At 35.1% G+C, this 24,199-nt stretch overlaps 1 non-coding gene across 1 annotated transcript; it reads left to right on the top strand.

The window, feature by feature from the left end:
• The first annotated feature begins 21,839 nt into the window (after positions 1-21,839).
• On the top strand, positions 21,840-21,911 carry TRNAQ-CUG (transfer RNA glutamine (anticodon CUG)). Its single transcript has one exon. It is a non-coding gene; the product is annotated as a tRNA-Gln (tRNA).
• Positions 21,912-24,199: the final 2,288 nt, after the last annotated feature.

The following is a 24,199-nucleotide window of genomic DNA, read 5'->3' as shown; positions in this document are numbered from 1 at the left end:
GAAACTAATAAGAACGCAAGTTTATACCATTTAGCGTGAAAAGCAGTTGACGAAAATTATTTTAAGCTAACTTACAGTTTTAAGTTTGGTTATTGTAACAAGTCCACATCGGGGAGGTCTCCTTATCAAGGAGGTCTTATAAGGCGGGAGGTTCTTCAACCTCTTGGGTCGGCTTTTGAGGGATGGTTCCCCTCCTTAGCCTTATGCTTGTTATTACAAATAGTGTTTTCATTGAGAGCCAGTCAAATCGAGAAGGGCTACCCACAAAAGGTTCTGACCATCGGAGGGTTCTGACCGGCAAGAAGGTCAAGTGAAGTGCCGGTGAGTGAAGTACCGTGGAGTGCGACCATCGAGGTCGGCTTTTGAGGGATGGTTCCCCTCCTTAGCCTTATACTTGTTACAAATGGTGCTCTCATTGAGAGCCAGCCAAATCGAGAATGGCTACCCACGGAAGGTTCTGACCATCGGAGGGTTCTGACCGGCAAGAAGGTCGAGTGAAGTGCCGGTGAGTGAAGTACCGTGGAGTGCAGCCATCGAGGTCGGCTTTTGAGGGATGGTTCCCCTCCTTAGCCTTATGCTTGTTACAAATGGTGCTTTCATTGAGAGCCAGTCAAATCGAGAATGGCTACCCACGGAAGGTTCCCATCGGAGGGTTCTGACCGGCAAGAAGGTCGAGTGAAGTGCCGGTGAGTGAAGTACCGTGGAGTGCAGCCATCGAGGACACTGGCTTTCGAAGGGGGTGGTAATGTAACAAGTCCTACATCGGAGAGGTCTCCTTACCAAGGAGGCCTTATAAGGAACCTCCTGGGCCGGCTTTTGAGGGATGATTCCCCTCCTTAGCCTTATGCTTGTTACAATATGTCGATTCATATGAATAATATCCCAAAAGCAAACCCCAAACCTATCATTTATATATCAGCTTTATCAGATGAAGAACATGTTTCAATTCATAATCAAAATGCTTATAGTCTAAAGCTCATCGCATATGCAATACACAAACCTCATTTCGTAATTCATGGTCAAGTCCACCATAACATACTCTCTTTCTCAAAGTATTTCATCCAAAATACCGGCATCCAAACGCTAAATTATCGCGAATGCGTGACTTCTTCAAACCGAAATCGTCGAATCTGCAAAATATTTGGACTTTTTTTTTATTTGATTATGTAAAATATTATTTAAACTTAGTCACCGAATTATATTCGGTCACTAAATAAAAATTTTAAAAAATAATATAAATTGGTTAAAAATGATTATAATATTGGTGGTAAATATAAATTTTATTTTTTTTTAAAAACAAGACGATAATTTATAATAAAAAATTTATATGCACTCCTATATAACTAATTAATATCAATAGCTATTTCGTACAAAAAAAAATTGGATTTTTCTTTTTTATTATTCAATTTTTAGACTTTTTTTTATTATAGTATATGTTTTTTTTTTAATTTATTATTTATTTCAATCCATATTTATAATATATATTTTTAAATTAATTTAATACTTTTTAAATAAATTATCAAAAATTATAATTTAAGTTTGTGTCGTAATTTAATTTTTGATACTTTGTTTTATTAATTAAAATTGATGGATAATTATTGTGAGACCCTTCTTCTTTTCTTTTTCCCCCTCACTCTTTACTCTAAACTCTCATTCACTTTCTTCATCCCTCTCAAACTCTCTCTTACATTCTTTGCTTGAATTCAAGGTGGTGGTGCTGTGTAGTTGAGTGGGGTGGCCGGTGCTGGATTCCTCTTCTCCTTTCTCTTCCGTTCAAGCTCTCTTTCTCTCTTCTTCTTCGTTCAAGTTCCCGGAAACTCGGAATCTTCACCCGAGGTAAGGGAAGTTAGGATTTGTTGTTGAGTGAGTTAGAAACTCACGGATGGTGTGATTCTTGAGGAATTGATGGCTGTGTTTGAAAGATTTTCATTTTCGGGGTTTCGGGAAAAAGGGTGAAAATTTGGGGTTTTTCTATGATTGATGGTTGCATGTTGAAAAGCTGAAACCTTGTGGTGTTCTTGAAGGTGTTGGGTAAAAATGGGTGATCTCTTGAATTTTGGTGCAAGCATGTTATGATTCTTGATGTTTTTGGGTTGCATGTGGTTGGTAGTGGTGCATTTGAGTTGTAGCATGGTTTGGGTCTCCTGGAATTGCAAGTTCATGGAGGATTTGAGTGAAAACGAAGGTGAAATCCATGAAGTTTTTGAAGTTCAGAAACCCACAGCTATAGCCGTGGAAGAAAAATGCACTTGCAGAAACCCACAGCTATAGCCGTGGATTCGCAGCCATAGCCGTGAGAAGGAAAAACGTGATGGCAGAGACTTGTAGCCATAGCTGTAGTTTTGCAGTCATAGCTGTGGAGAAAAATTGAAGTGGCAGAAACTTGCAGCTATGGCCGTGGATTTGCAGCCATGGCTGTGGAAGGGAAACTGAACTGGCAGAGAGTTCCAGCTAAAGCGCTGGATTGAGCGCTGCAGCGGTGGGTCTTGATGACCGAATTTGGTCTTAAGGTCTTCATGAAAGTTGTAGCCTTGGATGTTAGCTTTCCAATGGAGCTGGAATCACTCAAAAAGGAGTTTTAGAACTCCAGATATGGCCGTTTTAGTAAAGAGGGGTCAAGCTGTCAGCATTAGTTATAGCTGTTTCGGTTTTTAAAAATTTTCACATGGTAGATGAAGGAATTAGGATTTGGAGTCTTCATGAGAGTTGTAGGAAATTTTCTTATCATTAATATGATATAAGGATGAACATGATAGGAGCATTATGACTCCAGATATTCTATAATTAGTAATGGTTTTCGTTTTACTATGAGTGATTACGATAAGTTGAATGTTGTTTTGGATATGTTTTTTTTATGAATATGCTGATTTTTGCCGACCAATATTGATTAATGCTGTTGAGCTAAGTTGAGTTGTATGTTGAGCTAAGTTGAGTTGTATGTTGATAAGTTGAGTTGTATGTTGATAAGTTGAGTTGTATGTTGCTAAGTTGAGTTGTATGTTGATAAGTTGAGTTGTATGTTGCTAAGTTGAGTTGTATGTTGATAAGTTGAGTTGTATGTTGATAAGTTGAGTTGTACGTTGATGCGTTGAGTTGTATAGTTGTGCAAGGTTGATATTGGCTGAGTTGTTGTAGGCCTAAATGGCTGAGTTGTGGTAGGCCTTAAGGGCTGAGTTGTTGTAGTCCTAAATGGTTGAGTTGTGGTAGGCCTTAACGGCTGAGTTGTTGTAGGAGAATCTCCGAGGTGATATGCGTGACGACGCATTTTTATCTGATTGATGGTTGGTTGCATAGGTTGATTGGAAATTAGAATGTTGTCGTGTTGACGGTTGAAGTTGTGCTGATTATTAGAATTTTGCTGTATGTTGTTCTTTTTATACTAGCTTACCCTTGCTGTTTCCTTGTGGTTGGACTGCTATGATCGTACGATGTACGGGAGCAGAACAGGAGTAGGTGTTTTGGTTCGTGGTGAGTCGGCAGCTGGTACGCAGAGTTGGTCGTGTTTGATTGACATTTTGTTGTAACAGCTACTAGGTGTAGCAGTGGCTTATGTATTTTGTTGGTTGGATGTTTTAATACACTCTAATTCTAGTCGGATCGAGGCTTTGTATATTTTTATATTCTAGACCCTATAATTATATACTTGCTCTTTCTGTCTAGTGTTTCCAGTGTCTTGAGGTTGACTTGTAGTGACCAGTCGGGTTGTTACAATTATAAAATTATTTTATATATTAATTTTAATTAACAAAATAAAACATCAAATAATTTTTAAATTTTTAAAAATTATGCATATTTAATCTGTATATTAAGAACTTTTAATATATGATTAGATCATTGAAATTTGATATATAATGAATTATTAAAAATTTTACTCTATAACCATTTATATTTTGTTGTTAAAATAGGTTATTTCAACATCTAAATCATCATAAATTTTATTGATATGAATTTTTAATTTAAATAATTATTATTTTAGGATTAAGGTAAGTTATAAAAAGTAATTTTATATTTAAAACTTTTTACTATTCACTCACAACACATAAGTATGATGATTCTAATATTCTTTTTTACTATAACAAAGAGTCTTCCACCAAATAAACAATCTTCTTTATTAATAATATAGATATGATTAAGGCACTGCATGTTTCTATATTTTATTTGAAAAAATTTTAAAAAAATTGAGATTAATAAATAAAGGTTGTTAATTGATATATAAAAATAATAAAGTAGGTAGTTATTAAACAATAGAGTGGATAGTTATTAAAAAAATGATAGTTATTAAAATAATAATTTTTTTTTATATTTTAATAATAAAATAATATAATAGTGTACCAAGGAAACCAAAAATAATTACTAAAAGAAATATCTCTTTTACCATAATTTTTTTAACTTATTTTATTGACAATAAATTGTTTTTTATATATAACAAAATATGTTGTGTGATGTTTTAACCTCTTCACTTTTTTTTTTCTCCTTTTTTTGTTAGTTAACTATAGTTTATTGCATTTAAATTAATCAACTAAGTCAATGATAAGCATAAAATATTATTTTACTAATAATTAGGGATGGGAATACGGGCTAGTCCGGCCCATTTAAGGCCCAACAAGTCTTGCTCATAAAATAAATGGTCTTTTTTTAAAAGACCTGTATTCGTCCCATGAAGCCCATGGTTAAATGGGTAAGTATGGTTAAATGGGTAAGTCCACAGGCTTAATAAAAAATTTTAAAAATAACTTCCTTATTTTATGCCAAAAATATATAAGGAAAAAATATATATAAAAAATTATATTAAAATATAAACATCAAATAATCTAAAATAAAAAAATTTAAAAAAAAAAAAAAACTTCCTTATTTTCTATCCATGTTTTCCCATTTATGAAACTACACTTTACTTTTAAATTGCATAGCTTCTTTCTAGTTCCCCCCTTTACCAAACAATACCATAATCAGCTATAATTAAAAAAATAAAATAATTTATGCAGTGGAATTTTTTATATTGTTATTTAATTTAAATTAAAACATATTTTTAGAGGTTTTATATATTGACTTACTTTACTTTTTTAGAGGTTTTATATATTTACCTACAATGAACCACCTCAATCTTTAGTGCGCACAATATAGGGAAAATAATATAGGGAAAGAAGCCTCCATGCGCACGCGAATAAACATATTAAGTTAATTAATATTTTATTTAAAATATTAAAATTTAATTTATAAAAATAATATTTTAAAAGAGAAGGATTATAATAACACTGCTGTAATTTTTACTAAATATTATATCACTCAATAATTTTATATTAAATGTGAATTTTATATATTCGACCATTAAATTGAATTTTTTTTACTCTTAGATTATATATACAAAATTTTATATGAATTCAAGATGATTTGATATTTCATTCTTGTAAAACAAAATTGACGTAATATATACATTTCAAAATATACTAAATATATGAACACTTTGATTACCTTCAAGTTGTTCAATTTTAACAAAACTTGATATAAACATATAAAGTGATATGAACTTTCAATCTAACGATTGGATTTACAAAATTCACATTTAATATAAAGTTATTGAACGATGTAATACTTAGTAAAAGTTACACCAGTGTTATTATAACTTTTCTCATTTTAAAATATATAAATTATTATTTAAACCTTTAAATTTATAATATATAATTTAAATTATATCATAATATTAATTTTAAATAGAAATAAGTAGATTGTTAATTATAAAAGTAAATATATATATATATAAATAAAGATTAATTAAATATAATATAATAATAATTATTATATATATTATTATATATTTATAACGGTCTAGACACACCGAAATGAGAGGGATCCAAATATAGTATAAGTATGAGATTGTATAGTTGAGAATGACTTAAATGAATTAATTTGTACTACCTATACTAACAACATACATCTGTTTTTCAATAGCTTATCTCATTAGAACTCTACAGTTAAGTGTGCTTAACTTTGAGTAATATAAAGATGGGTGACTGATTTAGCAACCAATTTAGAGTAAACTAAAAAATCATTTTTTATTTTATTTAAAAATAAAAACATACTTAGCAACCGATTTAACAATGTATTATTCGGTCACCTGTTTGGTCCTCATACACAAAAGTGACCAAAATCATTGCAATCATTTTGTGACTGAAATTTTCGGTCACTAAACAGGGACCAATGATATTTCCGTCGCTATATACCTTTGTGAGGGTTTTTGCTATACTTAAATTTGGTCGCTAAGGTAAATAGCGACCGTCTTTGCCAATTTAACGATCAATTTTGGTAGTCGCTAAATGTCATATTTTTTATAGTGCCTAAACCCTAATCCTATGTTAGTACTAAAAGAGAAATTTTAAACTAAAAGTGCTAAAAAAATAATTTTATTAAAAATATTTTCACACAATAAATAATATATATGGACATTTTAGTCTACCCAAAGCACATAATAATTATTTATTTTATATAACTAAAACTATAATAATAAATATTTTTTTACTATATACTATACTATAATTAAAATTTGCAATAAATAAATAGTTTTGACACAATAAATTATATCTTTAAAATATAATAAATCGTTTATATTGTGATACAAAATTTTAACTATTGATATTTTTTTTGAAAAAATATTGAAATAAATATCAAAATGTTATATTAAAAAATATTAAAAAAATAAATCAAAAATAAACATGAAAATGGTATATTAGTATAGATAAAATATGAACAAAAATATTGAAAGAAATAAAAATGATGTAAAGGAACACTATTTAAATTTTTAATATATATATATATATATATATATATATATATATATATATATATATTATTTCAATACTAAATTCATCAATAATAAATTATTTATTTGATATAAAAAAAATCAAGACAAACTTGCAATAGAAGAGTGAGGTCAACCCCTTCATTATAGGAAAATGATATTCAAATGAGAATAATAATAGTTCAGAACATAAAATTAAGTATTAATTATGTCATATTAACGTGTGTGTAAATTTTGTGAATTTAAAATACAACTTATATATTCAAAGAAAATTATTTATTATAAATTTTAGTCATAGTATGATTTATTTATAAAAAATACTTATTTATTATAATTTTAATTATGTGTAAAATAAAAATTTATTTTTATAATACACAAACTAAAATATTACTAATTATTATAATAGTATTAAAATACAACACAAACTTTTATATTTATGCAATATACTAATTGAAATATTTTTTACTCGAATATTTAAACGCAAGACAAGTTTTCAACTTAAATACTCTGTTATTAATTAAGCACATTAAAACTTACCCTCCCAATGAAACGTATGTGGATCACCTTACACTAGTACTTTTCATGGGCATTTAAAAGTTACTCATTGTAATTAATTTAATATTTAAAAATAATTTGATTAGTAAACTTACTAGTTTTAATTTTCAATTCTGTTCGATAATTTGATTCAATATATGTTAATTCTTTCAAGTTTAAACGTGCTTACAATTCTCAAATATATTGTCAGCAAAGTTAACACATGTAAAAATTCAATAAGACTAAATGGAGAGAAATTAAGACCAATATTCCAATACATATATGAAGTTCTGTGCATAAAAATAAGTTAGTTATTATGTGATTTTAGACAGATCAGCATTCAAAGTTATTAATTACTTTATTTATAAGACTTTTTGAAATTAAAGAATTTAAAGAATGAAGATATAAAGATTGAGTCCTATCTTCTTGTTTATTCTCTTGATTTGTCTTCAAATAGATATAACAAACTCATCTCCTATTATCATTTATATACTCGAAGACTCTTTGTTTTCACTTTCAACCAATCACAGCATTTTACTTTCTTTTTCTTCTTCGCATTATTTTCCCATCAATAACTTCTTGGGTGACCATGAAGAACTCAAGGCACTTAAAAGAAGAGAGTGGTCCAACTTCTAATCTCTCACTATGGTTTAGAAGTCCAAGGAGAGTGATACAGTCACCCCCATCGCTCCTGCGCCTCCTCAAACAAATACTTCCTTTATAGAAGAAATACAAATACAAATACCAAATCCTAACCCTAACCCTAACCCTGTGTTAGTGCCCATTTCCGAGAACATCTCTGGTGTGTGTGAAAACGTTTTCAGTGAAATCATTCCTGCACCTTTTCCTTGGGCCAAGAATCGACGAGCCGTCGTGCAGAGCCGCAACTATTTTGTGCAAAATAATTTTCACATTATCACAGGGAGAGTGAAGTGCAAGAAGTGTCAGCAAGAATTTGAGATGCTGCTTCTAAATTGCGAGAATTTGTTGAGAGGGAAAGAGAAACCTTGCGTGATAAGGCACCACGGGCTTTGTAACGACCCGGCAGGCCGCAACACTCACAATTATAGCACACCGGAAACACTAGACAGAATAGAACGAGTATATAGATATAGTGTCTAGAATATAAATATATACATATGTTCCAAATCCGACTAGAGTTAGAGTATGCAATATATAAGGATTACATCAAAAGTCACTATGCCAAGTGACCAAACCAAAACAAAGCATCCATAGGAGTTAGCTCCATCTATCAGCTGTCGATTCATCACTATCTACCGCCTATCCCTGCTCTGCTCCCATACACAGTACGATCATAGCAGTCCAACCACATGGAAACACAAAGGGTAAGCTAGCATAAAAAGGAACAACATATGGAAAATTTTTAACAATAACGGCAATTACAACCACCAACGAATCGTCAATTAGCATCCAGTCAGTTATTTCCACACAGATTCACCAATACACACAAGATGCGTCGTCACGCATATCACCTCGGAGATCTCCTACAACACCTCAGCCATTCGGCCTACAACTCCTTAGCCTTTCGGCCTACAACACCTCAGCCTTTCGGCCTACAACACCTCAGCCTTTCGGCCTACAACACCTCAACCTTTCGGCCTACAACAAACAATAGCAACACACAGTACAACACAACTATACCGACAACACATCAATTTCACGGTTCAACATATCATCTATAATATAAAACTACTTTTTAGTCCATTCACCAGAACAATTTAACATCAACTTCAACGTTACCTACTAGACGTCATGTCATAACTTTCCAATTCAATTCAACTCAACATAAGCATCATATTCAATAATTTCATCTCCGCGCCCGGCGCACACGTGGTTGCGCCTAGCGCGGCGCAACAAGAGAGCACCAGGGGCCAACGCGCCCCAGCACAGGTGTACCCGCGCCCGGCGGGACTCACCCAGAGAACCCACGGCCCTCTCGCGCTTGGCGCAATTGCCATTGCGCCCAACGCTGGCCAGGCAGAGACTCAAGGAGTCTCATGCGCCCGGCGCACCAGACCACGCGCACAGCGTAGGGGAGGCAGAGACCTCCCTTGGTCTCGCGCCCAGCGCAATTCAAATTGCGCCCAGCGCCCACAAGGCAGAGACTCCTAAGGAGTCTCGCGCCCAGCGAGACAAGGGGCGCGCTCAGCGCCCAAAGGAAGGATCACAAAACCTGCCACAACTGGTATCGCACCCAACGCGGTCCAAGTCACGCTCAGCGCGGGCCAGCCAGAGACCCACAATCTCAAGCGCGCTCAGCGCACTCATCATGGCGCTCAGCGGGCTTGACCAAATAGGTCTCTTGATGGTCGCGCGCCCAGGCACGAAGAACCCCGCTCAGCGCGAAGCTCAGCAGCAGCCAACCATTTTCGAATAAATTCATCAGAGACCTGCGAAAAGACCAGAAACTTCACATGCAATCGGTTCAAAACACTACATTTTCATCAAAGAGTCCAAAAGTACTACCTTTTTCAACATGCAACAACAATCAAGACTATTCCCCAAAATTTCTCAACAATCCCCGAAACCCCAAAAACAACAAGTTTCCTTTATCCAGCCACGAATCAGCCATCGACAAGCATCTAACGAGATCCTAGAATTCGTCCACAACCAGAAATAGCGAAAAAGAACAAAATACTAACTTCCCTTACCTCACTCAAGGAAATCGAGCTTCGGGAAGAAATGGAGAAGAAGAGAGTTGAAAAAGGAGATGAGGAAAAAGGCTCCGCACGATTTCGACCAGAATCCACCCTTCAATCAGCACCTTAAGTTGAAATGGAGCACCAAATTGGTCACAGGGAAAAGCAAGTGAGAAGTGAGTGAATAGAGGGCTAGCAAAGTGATGAAGAAGAAAAATGAGAATGGGTCCGGGGAGAAGGAGAAGAAAGAAAAGAAAGAAAAAATTTAAAAGGGGCCTCACAACCTCCCCAACAACAAGAGTTTTCGTCCCCGAAAACAGACTTACTTGGGAAAAGAAACGGATACTGTTCTCGGCACTGCTGCTCTACCTCCCAAGTAGCCTCACCAGTCGCTGTATCCCACAAAACCTTTACCAGAGAAATGGACTTGCCCCTCAACTCCTTCAGCTTTTGCTCAATCACAGCTACTGGCATCTTCTCAAATGTCAGGTTCTCCTTCACTTGTACATCGTCCAGCTCCACCACATGACTCGGGTCATGAACATACTTTCTCAGCTGAGACACATGGAATACATCGTGTAGGTTGGAAAGGGACGGCGGCAAGGCCAGCCGATAAGCAACCGGACCTACACGTTGTATGATCTGATAGGGGCCCACGAACCTCGGTGTCAACTTCCGTGCCCTCAGTGCTCTGCCCACACCAGAAGTCAGAGTCACCTTCAGAAACACATGTTCCCCCTCCGCAAATTCCAAAGGCTTACGCCTTTTATCAGCATATGATTTCTGCCTACTCTGAGCAGTCTTCATTCTTTCCTGAATCATTTTCACTTTCTCAGTGGTTTGTAGGATTAGCTCCGGACCTACCACCACCGACTCACCATTTTGGTACCAGCACAGAGGGGTCCTACATCTCCTGCCATACAACGCTTCGAATGGCGCCATCCCAATGCTTGCGTGAAAACTGTTGTTGTATGTGAACTCAACCAACGGTAGGACCTCCTCCCAGCTACCCAAGTGGTCTAACACACAAGCCCTAAGCAGATCCTCCAAGGACTGAATTGTCCTTTCTGACTGACCATCCGTCTGTGGATGATAAGCAGAGCTCAACTTCAACTTTGTGCCTAGGGCCTGGTGGAGACTCTGCCAAAACCTTGAAGTGAACCTCGGATCTCTGTCTGAAATAATACTAGAAGGCACTCCGTGCAACCGCACTATCTCCCTCACGTACAACTGTGTCAACTTTTCTAAGGACCACTTGATGTTAACAGGTAAAAAGTGTGCGCACTTGGTCAACCGATCTACAATCACCCAGATAGCATCACTATTCCTATCTGACCTAGGCAACCCAACAATGAAATCCATGGTAATGTTATCCCATTTCCATTCGGGAATCTCAATCTGTTGCATCAACCCACTCGGCTTCTGATGCTCAACCTTTGCCTTCTGACAGGTCAGAAAGGCCGCCACATACTCAGCGATCTCCCTCTTCATACCAGACCACCAGAAATTCTTCCTGAGGTCCTGGTACATCTTAGTCATACCCGGGTGTATGCTAAGTCTACTCTTGTGGCCTTCTTCCAATACAGTTCTCTTCAGTTCCGCATCCCGAGGCAGACAAATCCTGCCTCTAAATCTCAAGATCCCATCTTCTCCTAGTTCAAAACCAGCAGCTTTCTCGGTACCCAGCAAGCCAAGAAGTCTCACCAGCTCCTCATCCTGCAATTGTTTGAGTCCAACCTGCCTCAAGAACTCATTAGTTATGGTAACTGTCCCACAACTAATGCGATCCTGAGCTAACTCCACACAGAGATTCAAATCCCTGAACTTCTCAACCAGCTCCAGCTCTCTTACCATCATACTCGACATGTGGAGGGATTTCCTACTCAACGCATCTGCCACCACATTGGCTTTGCCTGGATGATACATCAACTGAAAATCATAATCCTTCAGAAACTCCATCCACCGCCTCTGTCTCATGTTCAACTCCTTCTGATCAAACAAGTACTTCAGACTCTTGTGATCACTGAAGACGTTAAACCGAGCACCATATAAATAATGTCTCCAGATCTTCAAGGCAAACACCACGGCTGCTAACTCCAAGTCATGAGTGGGATAGTTCTTCTCATGAATCTTCAGTTGCCTTGAAGCATATGCCACCACTCTCCCATTTTGCATGAGCACACAACCCAGGCCCTGATGAGAGGCATCACAGTACACGTCAAAAAACTCATTAGAGTCTGGTAACACCAGCACAGGAGAAGTGGTTAACCTCCTTTTCAGCTCGACGAAGCTCTGCTCACATAAATCAGTCCAAATGAATGGCTGCTCCTTCCTAGTTAGCTGGGTCAGGGGCGCTACTATCTTAGAGAATCCCTCAATGAACCTCCGATAGTAGCCCGCTAAGCCCACAAAGCTCCGAATATCTGTGACAGTCCTCGGGCGCTCCCACTGCAACACCGACTCCACCTTAGCTGGATCGACGGCAATCCCCTCAGCTGAAATCACGTGGCCCAAGAACTTCACCTCATCCAACCAAAACTCACACTTCGAAAGCTTAGCATACAGTTATTTTGCTTTCAAAATCTCTAACACTGTCCGTAAGTGCTCTCCATGCTCCTCCGGGGTCCGGGAGTAGATCAAGATATCATCAATAAATACCACTACGAATTTATCCAAGAACGGCCGGAAGATTCGGTTCATATAGTTCATGAATACTGCAGGGGCGTTGGTCACACCAAATGGCATCACAACATATTCATAGTGACCATACCTAGTCCTGAAAGCAGTCTTAGGTATGTCACCCTCCTTCACCCTAATTTGGTGATATCCTGACCTCAAGTCAATCTTGGAAAACACCGACGCACCCCTCAGTTGATCCATTAAGTCATCTATCCGGGGAAGTGGATACTTGTTCTTAATGGTCAATTTATTCAGCTGTCGATAATCAACACACAGTCTACTACCCCCATCCTTCTTCTTTACCAACAGCACTAGAGCACCCCACGGTGATACACTCGGTCGCACCAATTGTTTCTCCAACAGATCTTCCAACTGAACCTTCAGTTCAACCAGCTCAGCAGGAGCCATTCTATAGGGAGCCACTAACACTGGCCCCGCACCTGGAACCAGGTCTATGCTGAACTCCAGCTCCCTCACAGGAGGTAGTCCTGGCACCTCATCAGGAAATACTTCAGTAAAGTCTCTCACCACCTCAATATCAGCTAAGACCCTCTCGGTTTCTACACTCAAAGCAACAATCAGGAGACAACACTCTGCTCCATTTCTCAGCAATGACTCAACTTGGCCAGCTGAGATCAACAGCTCATCCTCCTTCTGAGGAAAGATCAACCGCCTATTGGCACAATCTATTAGAATGCGATTGGCAGACAACCAATCCATTCCCAAGATTATGTCAATATCCACTAATGGTAAACAAATCAAGTTCACCTTGTACTTTTTCTCATTTACCACAACCGGGCAACCCACACACAACTCAGAAGCAATCACAGAGGCAGAAGCGGGCGTCGACACAAGTAGTCTCAACCCCAAGTCACACACAGGCACACCCAAAATAGCAACACATGCATAAGATATAAAGGAATGCGTAGCACCCGAGTCAAAGAGAATCATCACATCCTTACCAGCAACTTTGCCCTTCCCCTTCACAAGATCAGAAGAAGTCGAAGCTTCAGCACCCGTCAGAGCAAACACCCTACCAGCTGCAGTGGGTCTGTCACCCCTCTGAGTCTCAGTCCTCTGCACACCACTCCTCTGAGTATTAGCTCTCTGCACACCACTCCTCTGAATATCAGCTCTCTGCGCATCTCTCCTCAGTGTACTCTCCTCCGGTCTACTCTTGGTGGGACAGTTGAATGACAAGTGGCCAATCTGGCATCTGTAACATCTACTCTCCGTGTGTGGACAATCCCTGATCAAATGGGATCCACCACACCTGTAACACCTCAGAGTGGCACCTCCACTCTGTCTACCTCCACTAGCAGTACTGGAGGATTGCCTACTGACAGGACCCCCTTGCTGTGACTGGGGCCTATCATAGGGCTTCCTCTGACTTCCACCTCCCCTCCTAGACTCAGCTGATCTCTTGGTAGCTCTGACCACACGGTTACCCCCTTCTAACCTCTCCACAATCTTTGCCTTCTCTACCAAGGCAGGAAACTCGGTGATGGCCATAGGCACCACCACCTTCTTCAATTCATACTTCAATCCCTCAGCAAATTTTCTGGACTTCCAGGCTTCCGAAATAGTCTGTGAGTAAAAACGAGCCAAGTGCTCGAACTTCATCGCATACTCCGATACAGTCAACCCACCCTGGTGTAACCGCAGGAACTCAGCCTCCTTGGCATGCCTTATACTCTCCGGAAAGTACTTCTCCATGAATATCGTCCTGAAACACTCCTAGTCAACTGCAACTCCTCTAGAAGTAAGCATCTGATAGGCGCTTCCCCACCAATGCTCGGCCTCTCCCACAAGCATATATACAGCATAGGCTAACCTCCTCTCTGGAGGACATCCCAGAACAGAAAAGATCTTCTCCAACTCACGGATCCAGCGGTCAGCTACCTCTGGATCCGCCTCACCCGTAAACTGTGGGGGATGACACTTCCGGAACTCAGCCAGGTCCCGGCTCTCCTGTGACCCCGTGGGTCTTGCTGCACCAGCTGCAGCTCTTTCAGCTTCCATCCTAGCAAAATATGCATTTTGCTGCTGCATAGCCATAGCCATCATCTCCATGGCACGGGCTATCTGTTCGTTGGTCCTAGTCATCGTCTACAAAAATAACAGTATATTTAGTACACTACCACTCAACCAAACAACAATTTATAACACAACAGTTCATCACACCAATCAACACAGCAACAATACAACAAGATGGCACAACACAGAGTTAACACAACAAAAGCCCAAAGGGACCACCCCCAAAGGGTGTCCACTAGACTCGACCTGCTCTGATACCACTAAAGTGTAACGACCCGGCAGGCCGCAACACTCACAATTATAGCACACCGGAAACACTAGACAAAATAGAACGAGTATATAGATATAGTGTCTAGAATATAAATATATACATATGTTCCAAATCCGACTAGAGTTAGAGTATGCAATATATAAGGATTACATCAAAAGTCACTATGCCAAGTGACCAAACCAAAACAAAGCATCCATAGGAGTCAGCTCCATCTATCAGCTGCCGATTCATCACTATCTACCGCTTGTCCCTGCTCTGCTCCCATACACAGTACGATCATAGCAGTCCAACCACATGGAAACACAAAGGGTAAGCTAGCATAAAAAGGAACAACATATGGAAAATTTTTAACAATAACGGCAATTACAACCACCAACGAATCGTCAATTAGCATCCAGTCAGTTATTTCCACACAGATTCACCAATACACACAAGATGCGTCGTCACGCATATCACCTCGGAGATCTCCTACAACACCTCAGCCTTTCGGCCTACAACAAACAATAGCAACACACAGTACAACACAACTATACCGACAACACATCAATTTCACGGTTCAACATATCATCTATAATATAAAACTACTTTTTAGTCCATTCACCAGAACAATTTAATATCAACTTCAACGTTACCTACTAGACGTCATGTCATAACTTTCCAATTCAATTCAACTCAACATAAGCATCATATTCAATAATTTCATCTCCGCGCCCGGCGCACACATGGTTGCGCCTAGCGCGGCGCAACCAGAGAGCACCAGGGGCCAACGCGCCCCAGCACAGGTGTACCCGGGCCCGGCGGGACTCACCCAGAGAACCCACGGCCCTCTCGCGCTTGGCGCAATCGCCATTGCGCCCAGCGCTGGCCAGGCAGAGACTCAAGGAGTCTCATGCGCCCGGCGCACCGGACCACGCGCACAGCGCATGGGAGGCAGAGACCTCCCTTGGTCTCGCGCCCAGCGCAATTCAAATTGCGCCCAGCGCCCACAAGGCAGAGACTCCTAAGGAGTCTCGCGCCCAGCGAGACAAGGGGGCGCGCTCAGCGCCCAAAGGAAGGATCACAAAACCTGCCACAACTGGTATCGCACCCAACGCGGTCCAAGTCACGCTCAGCGCGGGCCAGCCAGAGACCCACAATCTCAAGCGCGCTCAGCGCACTCATCATGGCGCTCAGCGGGCTTGACCAAATAGGTCTCTTGATGGCCGCGCGCCCAGACAAGAAGAACCCCGCTCAGCGCGAAGCTCAGCAGCAGCCAACCATTTTCGAATAAATTCATCGGAGACCTGCGAAAAGACCAGAAACTTCACATGCAATCGGTTCAAAACACTACATTTTCATCAAAGAGTCCAAAAGTACTACCTTTTTCAACATGCAACAACAATCAAGACTATTCCCCAAAATTTCTCAACAATCCCCGAAACCCCAAAAACAACAAGTTTCCTTTATCCAGCCACGAATCAGCCATCGACAAGCATCTAACGAGATCCTAGAATTCGTCCACAACCAGAAATAGCGAAAAAGAACAAAATACTAACTTCCCTTACCTCACTCAAGGAAATCGAGCTTCGGGAAGAAATGGAGAAGAAGAGAGTTGAAAAAGGAGATGAGGAAAAAGGCTCCGCACGATTTCGATTAGAATCCACCCTTCAATCAGCACCTTAAGTTGAAATGGAGCACCAAATTGGTCACAGGGAAAAGCAAGTGAGAAGTGAGTGAATAGAGGGCTAGCAAAGTGATGAAGAAGAAAAATGAGAATGGGTCCGGGGAGAAGGAGAAGAAAGAAAAGAAAGAAAAAATTTAAAAGGGGCCTCACAGGCTTGACTAAATCCGAAGTTGCCAAAATTATCACAATCAAACCCATTCTCAAGAACATCAAGAAAAATATCATTAATTGGTTGTTCTTCTTACTCAGCCAATTGCTAAGTTCTTGCACCATTAATCAATTCAAATATTTCTGCAAGTATACCAATAACCATCCAATAGGTACCAAAAATGACTTTCTTTACCTTACTTATTTGAGTCTCTTGAAATAACTTGTTCCTAAATGGTTCACTTATTTCTTGATTTAGCCATACAATTCTTGATTGTTTTGGTAGGCATTTCAATGTGAACGTTAGTGTTATCATCATAAATTTGTTCGAGGATGCCTATTTTTTCTTATTTTTTTTACTTTATGTATGTATGAATATAATAAGACATATTACAGATAATAAGACATATTATCTCAATGGGGATAATATTATTTTTCATATGGGATACACTAATTTGTGACGTTCAAGTCCCATTTAGCCAGAAATAAAATATATAGAACTTTTTAGGTGGAGACATGCTCTATAAAAGGATGACGAAAATTTGAAAAATGTTTACAACAAGAGTTAATTTGTGTATGTATGACAATTCTTTTACCTCTGAACAGAATTATCTCAGAATTTATCTCGAAATTTATTTGAGATAGAGTAGTAAGATCTTTTGACAGAATTATTTCAAAATTTATTCAGAATGATACAATTATATTATATAATTTAAAATTTAAAATATATATTAAATATTAACAATCTATAAATGACGTTTTATTCTAATTTTTAGTGATATAAATTATAATATTATATTTATTTAATAATTATTATTATTATTATTATTATTTTACTAATAATATTTTGATCATAATTTAATTAAAAATAAAACATTAAACCTTGAATTAATACTTAAATCGATTTAATAATATTTTTAAAAATATCGATAAACATAAACTATTAATTATCATGAAAAAAGTTATTAATAATTTGAGAAATAAAATTGATAGTAGGGTTAGAATTTGTGATTCCTTTCAATAAAATCGCAATCCTAGAGTTCATAATCTTTAATCCTAATCAATCTATTTTTTTTACTTTAATTTTCCATTTGCATTATTACTATTGCTGTTTTAACGTACTTTATATGTTACATATATGTAACAATGACAGAGATATAAAGTTTTTACTATTCGAATAGCAAACTAATAAATAATATTGGGAGAATTTTTTTTACTTTGTATGCACAAATTAATCATTATATCCGACGACAAATTCTTCATATTTATCTATATCATGATAAAATAAAATAAAAACTAATAGTGAACTCGTTCTTTCCGTTGCAGGACACATATTTTCCATTGTTTTCATTACTTATGTTACAATCTGCATGTTTTAAAACTTTCTAAGATATTATTTATTTTATTTTTTCTTGTATGTTGTTTTACTATACTTTTATTTTGATATCTCAACATGCAAAAATTATGAGACTCTCCAGTCAAAGTTGATAGTTAGGTAATTTTCTTAAAACGACGATTGTGTTTTTTTTCTTCTTAAAATGATGATGGTATGACTCTACATTTTAAGTTTACTTAAAATTTAGTCTATTTATTATCTAAAATTCATAATAAATTGTTTATAATATATTTCTTATCTACAAACTTCTTCTATTTAATTTTAATACTGTATTATTATAAAAAAAAGAAAAAAAGAAACAATTACCAGCATAAAATATGAATCCAATAACGGTATTACAAACTAATATTTGATTAAATATGTATACTCCCTATAAGCATTAACATTTTTTTTAATGTTCTCCACATATTTATGGTTGGATAAGTCAAAAATATATGAACTCAAAAAAGAGAACTATATACTAACTAGAATAGTTCTAAGATAGAAAAATGTATAAATAGATTGTAACCAGCTGATTAATATATATATTAAGATAAATATGGAATATTATGAGAATGTTATTTTTTTTAATGTGAGGTGAGAATGTCTAATATTTTAATTTTTAAATTATTATTATTATTATTATTAATATTATTATTATTATTATTATTATTATTATTATTATTATTATTAATATTAATATTATTATTATTATTATTATTATGGTAAAAATATTTAATTTTATTTGTAGTCTTTTAATTTATATTGTTTTTTTAATTTAAAGGGATGATTAGTAACAAATTTTTAATTTCTTATATTTATTATTTATTTAAAATATTAAAAACATATAGTTGAAATTCATCTTCTTTAAAAATTTCTCTCTTCCTTTTTTTTATGTGTCAAATCTTGTCTAACTTAATAATACTACTAGTTATATTTAAGATTTATAATAAATAATTTATATTATAATAAAAATTATTTTTATTTATTGATGACTTATTTTAAAAATATTAAAATTTTACTATAAATAAATATGAAAAATAAAACTTGAATTAGATATAAAGTTTATATACTTTATATCTAATTCAAGTTTTATTATAATGAATTATTCTGTCATTGTTACATATATGTAACGACCGCTCGGCGATTCTTGGCCCAAGGAAAAGGTGCAGGAATGATTTCACTGAAAACGTTTTCATCCACACAAGAGATGTTCTCGAAAATGGGCACTAACACAGGGTTAGGGTTAAAGTTGGGATTTGGTATTTGTATTTGTATTTCTTCTATAAAGGAAGTATTTGTTTGAGGAGGCGCAGGAGCGATTAATGGGGGTGACTGTATCACTCTCCTTGGACTTCTAAACCATAGTGAGAGATTAGAAGTTGGACCACTCTCTTCTTTTAAGTGCCTTGAGTTCTTCATGGTCACCCAAGAAGTTATTGATGGGAAAATAATGCGAAGAAGAAAAAGAAAGTAAAATGCTGTGATTGGTTGAAAGTGAAAACAAAGAGTCTTCGAGTATATAAAGGATAATAGGAGATGAGTTTGTTATATCTATTTGAAGACAAATCAAGAGAATAAACAAGAAGATATGACTCAATCTTTATATCTTCATTCTTTAAATTCTTTAATTTCAAAAAGTTTTATAAATAAAGTAATTAATAACTTTGAATGCTGATGTGTCTAAAATCACATAATAACTAACTTATTTTTATGCACAGAACTTCATATATGTATTGGAATATTGGTCTTAATTTCTCTCCATTTAGTCTTATTTAATTTTTTGCATGTGTTAACTTTGCTGACAATATATTTGAGAATTGTAAGCACGTTTAAACTTGAAATAATTAAAATGTATTGAATCAAATTATCGAACAGAATTGAAAATTAAAACTAGTAAGTTCATTAATCAAATTATTTTTAAATATTAAATTAATTACAATTAGTAACTTTTAAATGCCCATGAAAAGTACTAGTGTAAGGTGATCCACATACTAGTCATTGGGAGGGTAAGTTTTAATGTACTTAATTAATAAGCAGAGTATTTGAGTTGAAAACTTATCTTGCGTTACCATCCCTCAAAAGCCAGCCCAAGAGGTTGGAGAACCTCCTGCCTTATAAGGTCTCCTTGGTAAGGAGACCTCCCCGATGTGGGACTTGTTACAGTTATTTAAAAAGAATAAGCAATACATATAAAGATGATAATATAAGTATTTTTTACTAGAAATAATTTTAGATTAATTGAGAGCATTTTTTTTTTATTCGCGGTAGTATATTTCTATTAAACTCATTAAAAAAAATATGGTTTCAATACATATTTAAAAGATGTGTTTTCTTAGGGAGATATCAAATGTGAAATATAGACACCGATGGTTTAAAATAATAAAAAAATTACAAAATTTAAAATAGGTAAAATTATAAGAATTTCTGCAAATACACTTTATTACAAAAATAGATTTTATAATTAGAGTATAAATATAAAAAAGAAATTACACAATCAATTAATCAAATATTATTATTGAAATAACTTTTTTACTTATTTATCATAAAAGTTACATCTCAGTATTAGCAGTGACTTATGATTAGATGATAGTGCAAAGTTAAATTATAAGTGTATCACCTATTTTATTTTATAATTAAAGGTATATTGGATTAAGGATGAAATAAAAGAAAAGAAAATATGTAAAGAGTGAGATGATTTTTAGAGAGAGATGTTTTTTTAAGTTGTTTAATAAGAGAAAAAAGAAAGTGAAAAAATAAAAAAAAATTTCTTTCTTCTTGTCTGTTTATATAAAAAAAATAAAAAAAGAAGAGAATATATATATATATATATATATATAGAGGAGGGTTCAAACGACACCGGTGTAACTATTACTAAGTGTTACACCACTCAATAACTTTATATTAAATGTGAATTTTAAAAATCCAACCGTTAGATTGAAAGTTTATATCTCTTAGATCATATATACAAAATTTTATATTAATCCAAGATGATTTGATACTTCATTCTCATAAAACAAAATTGACGTAATATATTCATTTCAAAATACACTAAAATATGAACGCTTTGATTACCTTCAAGTTTTTGTTCAAATTTAACAAAATTTGATATATATGATCTAAGAGATATGAACTTTCAATCTAACGGTTGGATTTTCAAAATTCAAAATTAATATAAAGTTATTGAGTGATGTAACACTTAGTAAAAGTTATACCGGTGTCGTTATAACCCTCCTCATATATATATATATATATATATATATATATATATATATATATATTAATTAAAAAATATCAGAAATAAGCATATTTAAAATTTTGATATTAAAACCTGTTTTCCTTGCAATCTGGTTCAATTTCAGAGTGATCATATTTTTGTTTAGATGGGCTTTATGCTTTCATTCCACCCTTCACATATAGGGCTTCCAATTCCATTGTTTGCTATTTACAGTTGATAAACCCAACTCACCACAAATTGTCAAAGAAGAAAATTCAAAATAATTGCCAATTGGCATTATCAATCTTCTTAAATGAAAGCCCATTTGTAAATCACTGCCCATTTATAGATGGTTAATTTTCCACGCTACTTAAATTAAAGTATTAAAAAATTGTTATTTCTACAAATAAAAAGGAAGGTGTATAGAATATATAAAAATTGAGAGAACTATTTAACATGACATGGTCCCATGGTCTAGTGGTCAGGACATTGGACTCTGAATCCAGTAACCCGAGTTCAAATCTCGGTGGGACCTTAGATTTTGCCGCAGACCAACTACATTTTTTAAATTAAATACTTGCTTTTATTTACATTACAAGTAAGATTGAGAAAATTATAATAATTGAGGAAATTACATTTCTCTATTTTCTGAGACACATTTAAAATGGTAGACCAACTACATTTTTTAAATGCATCTTGCTTCACATTATAAATATAATGGAGGAAATTGCATTCTCGTTCTCTTTTCTGAAAGAGGTTTAAAATCATACCTGCATTTTTTAAATGCTTGCTTTATATATTATTTAAAAAATTATATTTTTCTTTTTAAATTATTCTTTTTTTCTCTACCAATTTTAAAATGCACGTTTGTTTAAGATGAATGAATAAATGTTATGTTTTAATATATTTAAAATGTTCTCTCTCTTTTTTTTTTCTTTTCAATATGATTGGCAATTAATTTTGAATATTAATTATTAGTTTTATAAATTCAGGAATTACATTTTTTTAATGAGATATTTAAACAAAATTTTCTTTCTTATTTTAAAATACAACATTTTTAGATAATGAATATGTTTCATTTTATTCTTTTTAAATTTTTTATCATTATTTTTAATATTATTTGTAACAACTTGACAAGTCACAACATTTATTATTGAAAATCAATGTTAAAGCGAAAACTAAACATGCATAAAATAAATGTATGGAATATATACAACATATATAAATTTGGTACATAAACTACATACATCGAAGACTAAATTACTACAAAAGATCCTCTAGACGGTCGCGAGGACTCCAAACATGACTCCACCAGAAGAGTTATACAAAACAAGTCACCTCCGGTGTGACTCGCTACCATCAATCCAGCTGATCATTTAACCTTGTCCTACTTATATACCAAATATGGTCATCATAGTCCCAATTACAAGGCGAAAAAAGTTAAGATTACAAAAGAAACAACATACAACAATACAATGAAGGCAACAAAAGCATCTATCGACAATAACACAACTCACAACTTAACAACTTGCTCAATATTTATCAATTTTATTATAATCACATCTCAGTATAAAAATATTAAGAACTAATACGTCATCACACATGTCAACTAAAGAAATTTCTTACAACAAAACATGAGCGGTTTAAGTGACTTAACCCTACCGAACCATAAAGTTAAACTTATCTCAGTCAGGTTAGATATAGGACAACATTAAGCCTCAAAAAGAGCCAAGTATAAACAACTTAGTTTGATTTCTTAGATTTTGTCACTTAAATTAGGAAGTATAATACTATGTCAAGGTAAAACAGTTTGGGTATGAGTCTATCTCGACATTAGCTTGCAGCACTAAGTCTTCTTTGAGATTAGCTCACAGACTACCCTCCAAATACCTCAACCCTCCAATACTAAGGTAGAGACCAAGTCTCCAATTTCATAATTTACTCAGTTAGTCATTTAACTAAGATATGGTTCACCTACCTTCATTTCAAACCACATAGGCCCTAGAAGGAAGATCAACATTAAAACAACATATTTTACCTCTACCATTTATGTATCTTAACCACATGTCTACAACACCACAACTTTACAACTATACAACATGCAACTAATAGCTTAACATCATCAATTCATCTATCATCTTACAACATAAATATTCATCATTGTATATCATCATATATACCTCATAATCAACAATATTATCATAAAACGACACTACTTAAATGGCGCCTGACGCCGTCGAAATAGGGGCTCCCACTTGTCCACACCTAGCATCACATTGCTCGTGCTCGACATGATTGAGACAAAGAGTGCCCCTCTCTTTCTCGACTGTCATGACAAGACCCACATCTGACCCAAATCTAACAATGGTTCTCTACCTACTCACACCCGACACCACATCCATTAGCATCTGATGTAAATCCAAGCAAAGGCAGGTCTCTCTCCTCACACTTGACGTCGTTCAACCCACACCCAATGTAAGTTTTCTTTACCTCTTTGTACGGTTCCGCTTGAGTTCTACTCTACAACACAACCACTCCAATCAACTAAAGAAAGAAAGAAGGAGGAGAAGAAGAAAATCTCAATCAAAGAGGAAAAAGGAAAGAAGAAAGAGACCCCTCACAGAAACTCTCTCTACTAAATATGAGTGTCATGTTATTGGCAATAACTAAGTCTCTTAATTTTATAACCTTAGAAAATAAATTAATCATCTAAGGTAAATTTTCAAATACAATAAAAAAATATTGAAAATTTATTATATCATTTAAAATATTGATGTTTGACGTTATCTAGTATCATAAATGATTTATTCTTAAGAAAATTCA

The sequence above is a fragment of the Cajanus cajan genome, chromosome 4 (genome assembly GCF_000230855.2).
Source record: "Cajanus cajan strain Asha chromosome 4, NIPB_CcT2T_4, whole genome shotgun sequence".
NCBI classification, from domain to species: Eukaryota; Viridiplantae; Streptophyta; class Magnoliopsida; order Fabales; family Fabaceae; genus Cajanus; species Cajanus cajan.
The sequence above is the reverse complement of the archived record's forward strand: the minus strand, read 5'-3'. Positions and strand labels throughout refer to the sequence as shown.